The sequence below is a fragment of the Vipera ursinii genome (assembly GCF_947247035.1).
Source record: "Vipera ursinii genome assembly, chromosome: 6".
NCBI lineage: Eukaryota > Metazoa > Chordata > Lepidosauria > Squamata > Viperidae > Vipera > Vipera ursinii.
This window is the reverse complement of record NC_139515.1, coordinates 81006941-81020756: the sequence shown is the minus strand read 5'-3', so window position 1 is coordinate 81020756 and position 13816 is coordinate 81006941. Positions and strand designations below refer to the sequence as shown.

The following is a 13816-nucleotide window of genomic DNA, read 5'->3' as shown; positions in this document are numbered from 1 at the left end:
ATTTGTGTATAGACATAATAAACCTAAGTTTCAGGAAGAGGGGGGTGAATGATGCCACACGTGCTATGATGTCATTGTGCAAATGACGTAAATGTCATCATTGACATTAGCCAAGTCATGACATGTATAGTGTTCTTGTGGCATTTGTCAGATGCTTACGATGGGTTGGCATATTGCCCTAAATATAATCTACTTTGTTTTTCAGTTTCAGCTTAGCCTTTTGCCTGACTCTGGTCACTGTAATGCAGGGGTTATAGCTTACTATGAAGTACAAATCCAGCCAACTGTCATTTAATCAATAACTTGTGGTTAAAATAATCAGGGCTTTACAGAATATGAACACTAAGTCTACATTTAGGAGACAGTGCATCAGCCACAGAGCTAAGAGCCAGTGTGGTGTAGAGGATTAGGTGTTGAACTGGAACTAAAGGTAAAGGTAAAGGTTCCCCCGCACATGCGTGCTAGCCATTTCCAACTCTAGGGGCCGGTGCTCATCTCCGTTTCAAAGCCGAAGAGCCAGCGCTTGTCCGAGGATGTCTCCGTGGTCATGTGGCCGGCATGATTAGACGCCAAAGGCACACGGAACGCTGTTACCTTCCCACCATAGCGGTCCCTATTTTTCTACTTGCATTTTTACGTGCTTTCGAACTGCTAGGTTGGCAGAAGCTGGGACGAGTAACAGGCGCTCACTCTGTTATGCGGCACTTGGGATTCGACCCGCCAAACTGCCGACCTTCTGATCAACAAGCTCAGCGTCCTAACCCACTGAGCCACCGCGTCCCTTGAACTGGAACTACAGAGACTTAAATTCAGCATTACTTACAGACACAGTCTATCTCTCAGAGTTGAGTACCCAGAGGATTGAAGAAAAAATGGAGAAAACTGTGTTTGGGTATGCCTTCTTAAATTCCTAAAGGGAAGGCAAAATACAAATCTAGCAAATATCTATACCAGGGCTCTTCAAACTTGGCCCTTTTATGACTTGTGGACTTCGACTCCCAGAATTCCTCAGCCAGGCACACATGTCTGGCTGAGGAATTCTGGGAGTCGAAGTTCACAATTCATAAAAGGGCCAAGTTTGAAGACCCCTGATCTATACAAAGCCCTCCCAATGAGATGTGGTATACATACAGAATTGCAGAATTTTATGAAATGTAATCTCAAATATGCAGGTTCAATGCTGAGGTTTTTAGCTTGTTTCCAGTTTCAGACTGAACCATCATTCAAATTTCATCCAGTTTTCACCCTCTTATGCTTTGTTTCTCTTTCATACAGAACAACATCACAGAATTTCTTGATATATATATCTATATATATATTACTGGCGTCCTGTGTTGCATTGTTGGTTCATAGATGTTGTTATTGTTGTGTCCGACCCATCGCGACCCCATGGACAACATTCCTCCAAGCCTTCCTGTCCTCTACCATCTTCTGGAGTCCATGGTTCATAGATACGTATAGGCAATTTAATTTAGAGCCAAAAAGATAATTATTTTTTTTATATTTCTCCAGATCTTCCAAACAAGAAGAAAGCATGAGAAAATGGCAAAGATAAATCTCACCCAATGACATTTGTACTTTTAGCCTCTTTGAAAATCACTGAAAAATGTTAAAAAACTTTTTTCACTAACAATATGGTCATTCCTTTATGTATCTTATTCTCCGCTCGTATTTCAGATTTAAAATGAAATTGCAAATGAACTTAAAAGCAATAGGTAAAGGTAAAAGTTCCCCCGCACATGCGTGCTAGTCGTTTCCGACTCTAGGGGCCAGTGCTCATCTCTGTTTCAAAGCCGAAGAGGACGTCTTGTCCGAGGACGTCTCCGTGGTCATGTGGCCGGCATGACTAGACGCCAAAGGCGCACGGAACGCTGTTACCTTCCCACCGTAGTGGTCCCTATTTTTCTACTTGCATTTTTACGTGCTTTCGAACTGCTAGGTTGGCAGAAGCTGGGACGAGTAACAGGCGCTCACTCTGTTACGCGGCACTTGGGATTCGACCCGCCAAACTGCCGACCATCTGATAGACAAGCTCAGCGTCCTAACCCACTGAGCCACCGTGTCCCTTTAAAAGCAATGCAATGATGTAATTCAAGCAAATAAAAAAATCTGAAAATGCTAAGATTAAGAAGGGTAGAAACCTTCATTTCCTACATAAAAAATTAATTTAACATGATCTTCCTGTGCACTCAACGTTCAACAACAAAAAGCTGCAACAACCCCTTAAAAAGACTAAGCCACGTCAACATCCAAATATTAAAATAACTTTTAGAGGCTTTTCCCCTAAGAGTTCAGTTTTCAACTCACCACCAATTTATTATATAGCTCTACAAAGTCAGCAAAATAAAAAGTTTTTGGAATACTCCAACACACAGTTAGGTAGTGCATTAATTTTGCTAACTTATTCATTTATGCTTTCAGGCCAGCTAATAATTTAAATTCAGTGAACGCTACACCAGTAAATGAAAAGCCTACGGTACCAACATCACAACAAAACAATGGTAACAAAATAGAGAGGGGAAAAATTGACTGACCTCAGTTTCCACAACTATTTCAGGCTCGAGAATTCAGGAAAATCACCGTTCATGACACTTTTTAAAAGGAAACTAATTCAAAAGTGTAATCCCAGCACTCCATAGAATGGAGCTGGCATTTACTCAGAGTTTGCAGCAATTCGATGAAGCACATCTCGAACATGGTAAAATGGTACTTTTTTTTTCTAGTGAGGGACAAGCTCAGCGGAATAGAATTCAAAACAAGCTTTCCCCCAAAGTTACAATTTACATTATAGTAAATTCATTCCTTGGTATTTTTAAAAATCAGGATAAACAATCTCCATAGGCTTCAGAACCATTAGCCCCATCGTCAGCCCTTAGAACAAACGGTACAGGCAGTCCTCAATTTACAACCATATGTTTAGTGACTGAAGTTCCAATGTGACTTAGGATCAGTTTTCATACTACCAGCACGGCATCCTCACAGTCCCGTGGACAAAATCTGGGTGCTTGGCAACCAGCATCTATTTATGACAGTTACAGCATCCTGGGGTCATACAACTGTCATTTGCAATTCCCAGCTTTATTCATTTAACAACCACAAGATTTACCTGGCAGTTGCTAGGTAATTCGCTTAACAACCTCTGGCAAAATGGTCATAAAATCAGGTGCAGCTCATTTAACAACTACCCTGAGTAATAATGGAAATTCTAGTCCCAATTGTGGTTATAAGTCGAGGATTACCTGTGTTACAGAGACCAAACCAGCAAGAAAGCATCATGTTGACTCTTCCTGTAGATCAGGGGTCCCCAACCCCCGGGCCGTGGACTGGTACCAGGCCATGGCATGCCAGCAACCGAGCAACACAAACAACCAAAGCCCCATCCGCAAGATACAGGCAGCACACAAAACCATGCCCTCTCCGGTCCATGGAAAAACCTCTCTCCACGTCACCGGTCCCTGGAGTCCAAAAGGTTGGGGACCCCCTGCTGTAGATGACATTATTAAGAATGGAAACCCAAACAGTTCCCTTCCATCCACCCCTTTGTCCCCAAAACTTACCTGTCACCCCAAAATGAGAGAGGTTGTTGCCTCGGCGAGAGACTGACAGATGCACTATTTCTGATGCAGGTCACTTTCACAGGCAGTAACTCCCAGCTCCGTTTTCTCCCAGTTCTCCATTAATCTGCCGATTTTTTAAAAAAGACAAGACCAAGTAAGATGGTGTTTTGGGATATACTAGTGTCTTTCAAAATATATGTAACTCAGAGCATACAAATGGGGGATAATGTTTTGCAGGGAATTATTTCTGGGGGAGCTGGGCGGGGGGGTGGGAAACACAGCTTGCTAGTAATATAATCGAAGCTAGATTGGAAACTTTATCATAGGACCGTGAATTGGGAAGAAAGCACTTTGCCGTAGCTCTTATTTGAAAGAAGTATTTTAAAAGAAAATATGCATAATCACGTATTTAAAGATGCAGTTCAAGAAAGGAAGAGGGGGGGAAAACAAGATTAGGGGAAAAGTGAAATGGAATTATAGGTTAAAAAACAACAAAAGTGTTTTAAAGGTAAAAACCACAAAAGCCAAACGAAGTAAGAGCAATTAAATATTCTTCCTTCATCCCCATCCTGCTATTCTTTCGGATCTTTGTGTAGAGCCAAATGGTGTAGCGGTTAAGGTGCCAGCCTAGAAACTAGGAATCTGAGAGTTCTAGTCCTGCCTTAGCCATGAAAGCCAACTGGGTGATTTTGGCCCAGAGTCACCCTCTCTCTCAGCCCAGCTCACCTCACAGGGTTGTTGTTGTGCGGAAAATAGGACGAGGAAGGTGTATTGGATATGTTCACCACCTTGAGTTATTTATAAAAAATAAGAAAGAAAGAAAGAAAGAAAGAAAGAAAGAAAGAAAGAAAGAAGAAAGAAAGAAAGAAAGAAAGAAAGAAAGAAAGAAAGAAAGAAAGAAAGAAAGAAAGAAAGAGAGGAAGGAAGAGAGAGAGGAAGGAAGGGAAGGAAAGAAGGAAAAGAAAGAGAGAAAGAAAGAAAGAAAGTAAGAAAGAAAGAAAGAAAAGAAAGAAAGAAAGAGAGAGAGAGGAAGGAAGGGAAGGAAAGAAGGAAAAGAAAGAGAGAAAGAAAGAAAGAGAGAGAGGAAGGAAGGGAAGGAAAGAAGGAAAAGAAAGAGAGAAAGAAAGAAAGAAAGAGAGAAAGAAAGAAAGAGAGAGAGGAAGGAAGGGAAGGAAAGAAGGAAAAGAAAGAGAGAAAGAAAGAAAGAAAGAGAGAAAGAAAGAAAGAGAGAGAGGAAGGAAGGGAAGGAAAGAAGGAAAAGAAAGAGAGAAAGAAAGAAAGAAAGAAAGAAAGAGAGAAAGAAAGAAAGAGAGAGAGGAAGGAAGGGAAGGAAAGAAGGAAAAGAAAGAGAGAAAGAAAGTAAGAAAGAAAGAAAGAAAGAAAGAAAGAAAGAGAGAGAGAGAGGAAGGAAGGGAAGGAAAGAAGGAAAAGAAAGAGAGAAAGAAAGTAAGAAAGAAAGAAAGAGAGAGGAAGGAAGGGAAGGAAAGAAGGAAAAGAAAGAAAGAAAGAAAGAAAGAAAGAAAGAAAGAAAGGGAAAGAAGGAAAAGAAAGAAAGAAAGAAAGAAAGAAAGAAAGAAAGAAAGAAAGAAAGAAAGGGAAGGAAAGAAGGAAAAGAAAGAAAGAAAGAAAGAAAGAAAGAAAGAAAGAAAGAAAGAAAGAAAGAAAGAAAGAAAGAAAAGAATTGCCCATCAAATTGGAAGGCCTCCCCAACAGCTCCAAATAGCATCTGTCAACAATCCCAAATATATATATATTTTTTAAAAAAATAAAGAGTTCAAATTGTGAGTTTGCCAAATCCTGAGACTTCCCAGTCAGTCTTCTTGTTGGCTTCAGTTAGATGGGATGAGACGGGAAATGGCTGCAAACTTCTGAAATGATTTTCAGACCATGGTTAGAATAGCATCTAATGTAGAATGTTGGCCTTTTTTTTTCCTGCCTTAACACATCCCAGTTAGAAACCTTGATATGATAGAAGATAATATTTGTAGCTCAGGGTTTAAGTGTGGGGCCTTGGTGCTTTCTGAGCTTGGTGGTTTTCTTGCAGACGCTTCATTACCCAACTTGGTAACATTGTCAGTGCAAGAAGGGAATGGGATTTGCTCTCTGTTTACTACTCTGCTTTGCTCTACTCCGCTCTGCTCTACTCTACTCTACTCTACTCTGTTTTGCTCTACTCTATACTACACTAGTCTACAGAATATTTGTAGCTCAGGAGTCCTTGGTGTTGTCTGAGCTTGGTGATTTTCTTGCAGACGTCTCATTACCCAACTAGGTAACATTATCAGTGCTGTAAGGGAGTGGGATTTGCTCTCTGTTTACTATTCTTATTCTGTTCTATTCTACTCTATAAAATATTTCTAGCTCAGGTTTAAAGTATGGGGTCCTTGGTGCTCTCTGGTGGCTTGGTGGTTTTCTTAAGGACAATTCCTTATCATGCTAGGTAACATTCCGTGATCAAAGAAGCAAAACAACCCAGCAAGTTCAGAAAACTCCTAGGATCCCACCAACCTTGATTTATCTTACCAAATAAAGCATGGAAATCTTTCCCGTGGTATGTTTAGCCATGCTTGCTAGAGTCCATGATTAGAGGAACAGCACATTCTGACAGCCACTGAAAAGCCATTTTCTTGTCCAATACCAACCTTATCTAAATTGGATTTCTCTCTCCATCTCATAAATGAACGTTACTGAATATGCTATAAGTAGCTCTACGGATACGGCTAAATCACAAAATGACAAAGCAGGGTGTGGTCTCGGATTCATTTTTCTATTATAGGCGATAAGGGAATATTTAGAACTACAGTATTTATCTTTTTACTGTTTCACTTTGAGATTGTTACTTTTTTTTAAAGTTAATCATCCCAGAAGCCTTTTATTGTTCACTGTGTGACAGTACAGCGAATGTAATCCCCTAGTTGAGTGCCAATTAATAATTTTACAAAAACTTCATTCAGGATTAACAATCATGAAACAGATACAGTTCTGTTGCTAATCCTCAATAAATCTACTGCTAATAGACAGTTATCATTCTGAGAATAAAAGCATGAATTAATCTAATTTTAACATCTTAGCGAGAGCATTATTACATGTTAAAGAAATACACTCCACTGTGATTTAATGTATTGTTTTAATTATTCCTTTGATTTTTAAACTCACCTTTGTATTACAACCAACCCTAAGGAAAAGAACAAAGCATCTAAGAAACACAGCATGTTTTAAAAATGAAGAACGTAGATTTAAATTAACCCCACAATAGGGACTACATTTATTTAACAATGAAGAGCCAGCCAGATTGGCTCACAGTAATTTAAGTATCCTGGATTTAGTAGTGATCAAATGTGATTTTATACAGGTAGTTCTTGACTTACAACCATAATTGAGTCCAAAATAATGGTCGCAAGTAATCATGGTCATTAACCAGGTCACCACATGACTTCATCCAATTTGACAACCTTTTCTGTGGCAGTTGTTAAGAGAATGCAGTGGTTATTAAATGAATGTTAAGGTTGTTAAGCAAACACTATGGTACCATTGTACCCAGTGGGCCTTGTTTTTTTTGCCAGAAATGGGAAGTAAAGACTATTTTTGGCAAAAACATCATAATTTACAGTCATGTGACCACAGGACACTGCAAATGGCTGTAAATGTGATCTCATTTTCGGCACTTGGCAAATGACCCACATAGCTGCAATTGGGGGGCAGCTGATGGAACTTTGAAACAGAGTCATAAGTAGCTCATTTAGATTTGATCTGATTCACCCGGAGCAACAAAGATGACTAGGGGACTGGAAGCTAAAAAATATAAGAAACGGTTGCTGGAATTGGGTATCTCTAGTTTAATGAAGAGAAGGACGAGGGGGGACATGATAGCAGTCTTCCAATATCTCAGGGGCTGCCACAAAGAAGAGGCAGTCAAGCTATTCTCCAAAGCACCTGAAGGCAGGACAAGAAGCAATGGATGGAAATTAATCAAGGAGAGAAGCAACCTAGAACTAAGGAGAAACTTCCTGACAGTCAGAACAATTAATCAGTGGAACAACTTGCCTCCAGAAGCTGTAAATGCTCCAACACTGGAAGTTTTTAAGAAGAGACTGGACAACCATTTGTTTGAAATGGTATAGGGCAGTGGTGGCGAACCTATGGCACGGGTGCCAGAGACGGCACTCAGAGCCCTCCCGGTGGGCACCCACGCCATGCCTCGGAGGTGGCAACCAGCTGCCCCCCACAGGTGTCTCTCCCCATGAGCGACATTGAGGTGACCACACCCACCTTGGCCACACCCACCCAATCTTCCATGAGCACCACAGCCACACCCACCGAGTAGACCACGCCCACCTGGCACCCAGCAATAAATAACTGGGTTCTGAGTTGCAGTTTGGGCACTCGGTCTCTAAAAGGTTCACCATCACTGGTATAGGGTTTCCTGCCTGAGCAGGGGGTTGGACTGGAAGACCTCTAAGGTCCCTTCCAGCTATTATTATCATTATTATTATTATTATTATTATTATTATTATCATCATCATCATCATCATCATCATCATCATCATCATCATTATTATTATTATTATTATTATTATTAAACTCCCAGTTCTGTATCAACTGGCATTCAACCTTTTCATTACCTCTGAGTTCCCAAATATGCCAACTATATGAATTTTGATCACGTAACCTCAGGGATATTGCAACAGTCGTAAGTGTGAAAAAACAACCATAAGTCATTTTTTTCCCAGTGCCATTGTAACTTCGAACAGTCACCAAATGAACTGTTATAAGTTGAGGACTGCCTGTAACTATTTGACTCTGCCAAGGGGGAAACAAGCCCTTTGAAGCAATGCTATCAACGGCTGCCTCCGTATTCCACGAATTTGCAAGGCAACACAAATGTCAGTGATTGAAGGGTGGGACATTCTCCAAGTGCCTTCACGAGGCCATCTGGATCCATCAAGCATCTATTCCGATGATTTCAACACATTCCCAACAGAGGTTTGTTATCAGCCATCAGTCTCAAAACTGTTTAGTTCAATTAGAATAGAAGCTGGAAGGGACCTTGGAGGTCTTCTAGTCCAGCCCCCTGCTCAAGCAGGAGAGCCTATATAATTTTAGACAAGTGACTGTCTATTTTCTTCTTAAAAACCTCCAGTGATGGAGCGCCCACAATTTTTGAAGGCAAGCTGTTCCGCTGGTTAATTGTCCTCACTGTTGGGGAATTTCTTCTAGGTTGGTACCACACTGCAAATCCCAGGGCTAGAGGAGAGGGTTTGTACTAGCAGTCCTCAATTTGCAACATTTCATTTAGTGACCATTCAAAGATACAATGGCAGTGAAAAAAACTTACTTATGACCAGTGGTGGGATTCAGCCTGATCGCACCACTTCGACAGAACCGGTAGCTAGTTTTTTGTTGCCCAAGCCCAGAATGGACTTCCGGAAGCAGCATCCACACAGAGAAACGTTTGTTCGCATATTTGAATCCCACCACCGCTTGGGACCATTTTTCATGCTTGCGAGCATTGCAGCGCTCACCTGGTCCCTTGATCCAGATTTATGACGGTTGCTGTGTCCCACGGTCATGTGATCACCTTTGGTAACCTTCTGAGAAGCAAAGTCAAGGGGGAAGTCAGATTACCTTAACAACCGTGTTACTAACTTAACTGCACAATTCACTTGACAATTGTGGCAGGAAAGGTCATTAAAACGGGGCAAAACTCACCTAACCAATGTCTCACTTAGCAACAGAAATTTTGGGCTCTGTTGTGGTTGTTAAGTCGGGGACTACCTAGAATGCCTTGAAGCTTGCTAAGATATACAATATATCCCCCCTCCTAATCTACCATCGTTGTTCCTTGTCCAATAGGAAATCATTGTGAAATGCTAGGATGGCCTCTCCAACCGCTGGTCCATGGACCGGTACCAGGACGCAGCATGCCAGCAATTTGTCTGCACAAAAAAGAAAAGCCCGGTCCACAGGATGCAGGCAGAACTCAAAACTATGCACCCTCTGGTCCGTGGAAAAACCTCTCTCCACGTAACCGGTCCCTGATGTCCAAAAGCAGTGGTGGCGAACCTATGGCATGGGTGCCAGAGGCAGCACTCAGAGCCCTCTCTGTGGGCACCCGCACCATGCCCCGGAGGTGGCAACTGTCTCTCTTCAACCAGCCGCCTGCTAATTCGCCGAGGTCCCATGTGGCTGAATGCATCCCGGCACGGCTGGTTTCCCTCCCCCTAATCCTGTACCTCCTGGCCTTGCATGATCTCCTTTTCCCAGGCATGACCCACTGCATCGCCTTCTCAGCTGTCGGCCGACCATCCATCTCGGAGGCGGCTTCTTTGAACTGCTGGAGATGGGCTGCGGAGCCCCAGAGTGTGCCTGTTGTGGGGCCAGCAGGCTGTGGCTACTGACGGACACCGTTGGCTCCCATGCGCAGGCTGGCCTCTGCGTGCGGGGGACGATGATGTCAGGTAGCAGCTGCCCCAGCCCTTGCCTTGCCCCATAGCAATGGTACCCCCAGCCTGCCTCGCCTCACTCCACAGGATGAGTCTCCTGCCTACCGCCCCACCTGCCAGAGACCTCCTGGAGCTCCCCCAACCCTGCCCACCCCCCACAGGTGTCCCTCCCCAGGAGCAACATTGAGGTGACCACACCCACCCAATCATCCATCACCACCACCCACCCAGTGGGCCGTGCCCACCTGGCACCCAGCGATAAGTAAGTGGGTTTTGGGTTGCAGTTTGGGCACTCGGTCTCTAAAAGGTTCGCCACCACTGCCCAAAAGGTTGGGGACGTCTGTGCTAGAGGAAAGGAAGAAGAAAGGAAAACAGTGAAAGAACCAGAGGAGGGGTGAATGAAGAAAAGCAGTCATTAGCTTCCTTGTCTGAGAATGTCTCCTTTCTGCTGTCACCGATCTTTCTCCTAAGCCACGCAATGTGACCAGCTGGTTATATTTGCTATTTAGCTTACATTGGCAATTAAAAGATTCTTTTTTTTCCCCTTGGAAATGACCCAATCCTGACAGGAAGGAAGCTGGGTCAGCTGTGCCACATTTAAGAGCTGTGTTCTCCAAGAGGTCAGATTTTTCATTTACCTCCTTTAGTTCTCGGTTGCCCCCAAGCCGTCTTTCATTGTCAGGCTGGTGCTTCGGCCGGGCACGCGCCACGTTCCCACTCTAGCGACACGCTCCATGTAAATAGCATTTGTGTTAAGGAAGTCATGTCCTGTGTGACTGGTGTACATTGAAACTGATGTTGTTGTCGCTTTAGATCTGTCACTTTAGATCTCGGTCAAGCTGAGGAGGCAACTGGAGCGGGCAGCTGAAGAAGACCGAGATGAAATATTTACTTCCTTTTATTTAAAGCACCCCTGGTGTCCTGTCGCCCTTCCAAGCTGGCACAGTTGGTTAACCCTTGTTGGCGCCTGTCTCTTTCGACTAGGGTAAATGTTACGGTGCATTTCACAGAGGTGGGAGATCAGGCAAAGGAATATTTGGGGTAGGGATGAAGATAATGATAGATTTATATTCAGCCTTTGCTTTGTGCCATTCAAGGCAATCTGCATAAAAATACCCAGTCCAAGAACCCTGAAGAATTGGGCTGAAAGGAGGGGAATGGCACAAAGTGCGCTCCCACAGGGAGGGTCTTCTCAGGGTGCCGCCGGTTAAAGATTGCCGGCGGGTAACACCCAGGGGTAGGGCCTTCTCAGTGGGTGCGCCTGCCCTGTGGAACCAGCTGCCTGCGGAGCTTAGGACTGCCCCCAACCTCCGTTCATTCCGCTGGGACCTGAAGACCTGGCTCTTCGAGCTCTCTGGCCCAGGCTGAGAAATTTTTTAATTTTAATTTTAACTGGGTTTTTATTTTTCTCAAGGTTTTATTTAATCTTTTTAAATTTGTTTTAACGTTCGTATTGACTTTCTTTTAAATGCCCTGTAAACCGCCCTGAGTCCTTCGGGAAAGGGCGGTATATAAATCTAAATAAATAAAATAAATAAATAAAGTCACCCAGCCATCCTCTGTGCCTAAAAACTATGACATCTTTAATATTTTCTGAGTGTAGGAGAAGAGCAGGCTGAGCTAGAAGGTGGAGTAAAACGTGTCATCAGTTTAGAGTCATTGCACTGCATTGCCACAAGTCATCCAAATCCAGTCCCCTATAAATTCCGTTAACTCTTATCTAGAGAGGGTTCAGCTGCTTTTTATTTGACTGCTCCACTGGCTGCCCCTCTCTGTCCTGTCCTCCAGGGTCATTCCCACCTACATGGCAGTGGTCAAGATAATATCTATGACAGAGCAACTGAAGCTCCATTGTTAACATGTGGAGTTCTGATTACAGGTAGTCCTCAACTTACAACAGTTCACTGAGTGTCCGAAGTTACAAAGGCACTGAAAGAAAGGACTTATGACCATTTTCACACTTACGACTGGCGCCATCCCCAATTCACATGTCAAAATTCAGACGCTTGGCAACTGACTCGTATTTATGACGGTGTCCCTGGGTCATGGGATCACCTTTCGCCACGTTCTGACAAGCAAAGTCAATAAAGCCAGATTCACTTAACCGCTGTGTCATGAACTTAACAACTGCAGTGATTCAACTTAACAACCGTGGCAAGAAAGTTCATAAAACTCACTTAACAAATATTTCACCCAGAAATGTCGGGCTGAATTGTGGTCCTAAGTCGAGGACTACCTGTACACCATCACAGCTGCCATCTTGACTTTCTGGACCGTATCCTGCAGATTCCTGGGTACTGAAACCTGGAAGACTCAGATTCAAATCCCCCTTCAACCATATAATGCTTTGGGGCCAATTGTTCCCATTCAAGAGAATTCCCTCTTCACAAACTAGACTGCCTAATCTGAAAGTCAGTTTCACTTACATTCCATCATGAATCTCTTTAGAACTTATTTTATGCATATCATTTTCCCTGTATACCGTATGCATTTTTCCCCCACCGGCCACCGCACATTTTTTTTTCTAACCGTGGTGGTGGGTTTTTGTTGCTTTTTTCTTGAGCTGAAAAATGAATAAAAAAATATAAAGAAGCTACATTTCCAGTGATTCACCGACTCATCCTCAATGCATGAACAAGCCTATTTCACTAGAAAATACAGACCAAATGAATAGAGTCATTTCCTTAACTCCTTTCAGAAAGTCAGAAATAGACTGGGTGAAACCAAAATAACACCAGCAGTTTATCTGAGTGAGATGTAGCTGGTGCAAAGCAGAGGCATCTGTTGGCAATTCCTTCGACAAAAAAAAAAATCACACTTTTCCCAGGGTTCAGCTGTAGCAGAGGGCAGCTGCGCAATTCCAAGAAAAATAAATAAATACAGTGACAGGCAGATGTTTTATGAGATCCAGGTTGATCCAGGGGTGAAGGCACCTGGCGAGAAAGTGGGAGACTGTGAGTTCGAGTCCCGCCTTAGCCACGAAAGCCAGCTGTGTGACTTTGAGCCGATCACTGCCTTTCAGCGCATCCCACCTCACAAGGTTGTTGGTGTGGGGAAAATAAGGGGAGCAAGGCATGTGTCTGTAGTAAAAATGGGATACAGTCATCGGAGCGAACAACACTTCATAGTTCACTCCACCATGAGCCTTGGTGGAGCAGTGGGCTAATGCCTCCTTAAGTAACACCAGCTGCCTGCAATTAGTGCAGGTTCGCATCCCACCAGGCTCAAGGTTGACTCAGCCTTCCATCCTTCCGAGGTAGGTAAAATGAGGACCCAGATTGTTGGGGGCAATTAAGCTGACTTTCTAATAATGCCGCTTGCAGTGTGTGTGAAAGCTCTAATAAGCAGGCATATACATAGAATGAAGGCTACTGCTAAGCTTGTAAGCCGCCCTGAGTCTTCGGAGAAGGGCGGGATATAAATGGAATTAAAAATAAATAAATAAAAATAAATAAAATAGGGGGAAAAAAGTTCAGGAAAAGTTTCTGCATGGTACTCAAGAAACTGGGGTCATCCGTGGAAACCAAAAAAAAAAGGAAATTCGGAAAAGACAAATAAATAGATTTTCACATGCAATTGTCCTTAGATAACCTGTAGACTTCTTTATCTCCAGAAGCTGTATTATCTAGCACGCAAGGTAGCTTTTAAAAAAGGATTTGAGAGAAATGTAGAAGATTAAGGGCTACAGAATTAGCAGTCACAGCAACTCTATTTTTATTTCCAGTAAGTTTGCTCTCGTTCGTTCAGGTGCTTGTCTGCATAAGAAAAGCGGGTTTTTCGAATCAGAGCCTCAAAATAAATCCATGGTTTGGAGAC

At 43.0% G+C, this 13816-nt stretch overlaps 1 long non-coding RNA gene across 1 annotated transcript; it reads left to right on the top strand.

Annotated features, from left to right (window-relative positions):
* Window positions 1–4949: 4949 nt before the first annotated feature.
* Window positions 4950–5310, top strand: LOC310641954. Its single transcript, XR_014492819.1, has 2 exons — window positions 4950–5003; window positions 5163–5310. It is a non-coding gene; the product is annotated as an uncharacterized lncRNA (long non-coding RNA).
* Window positions 5311–13816: the final 8506 nt, after the last annotated feature.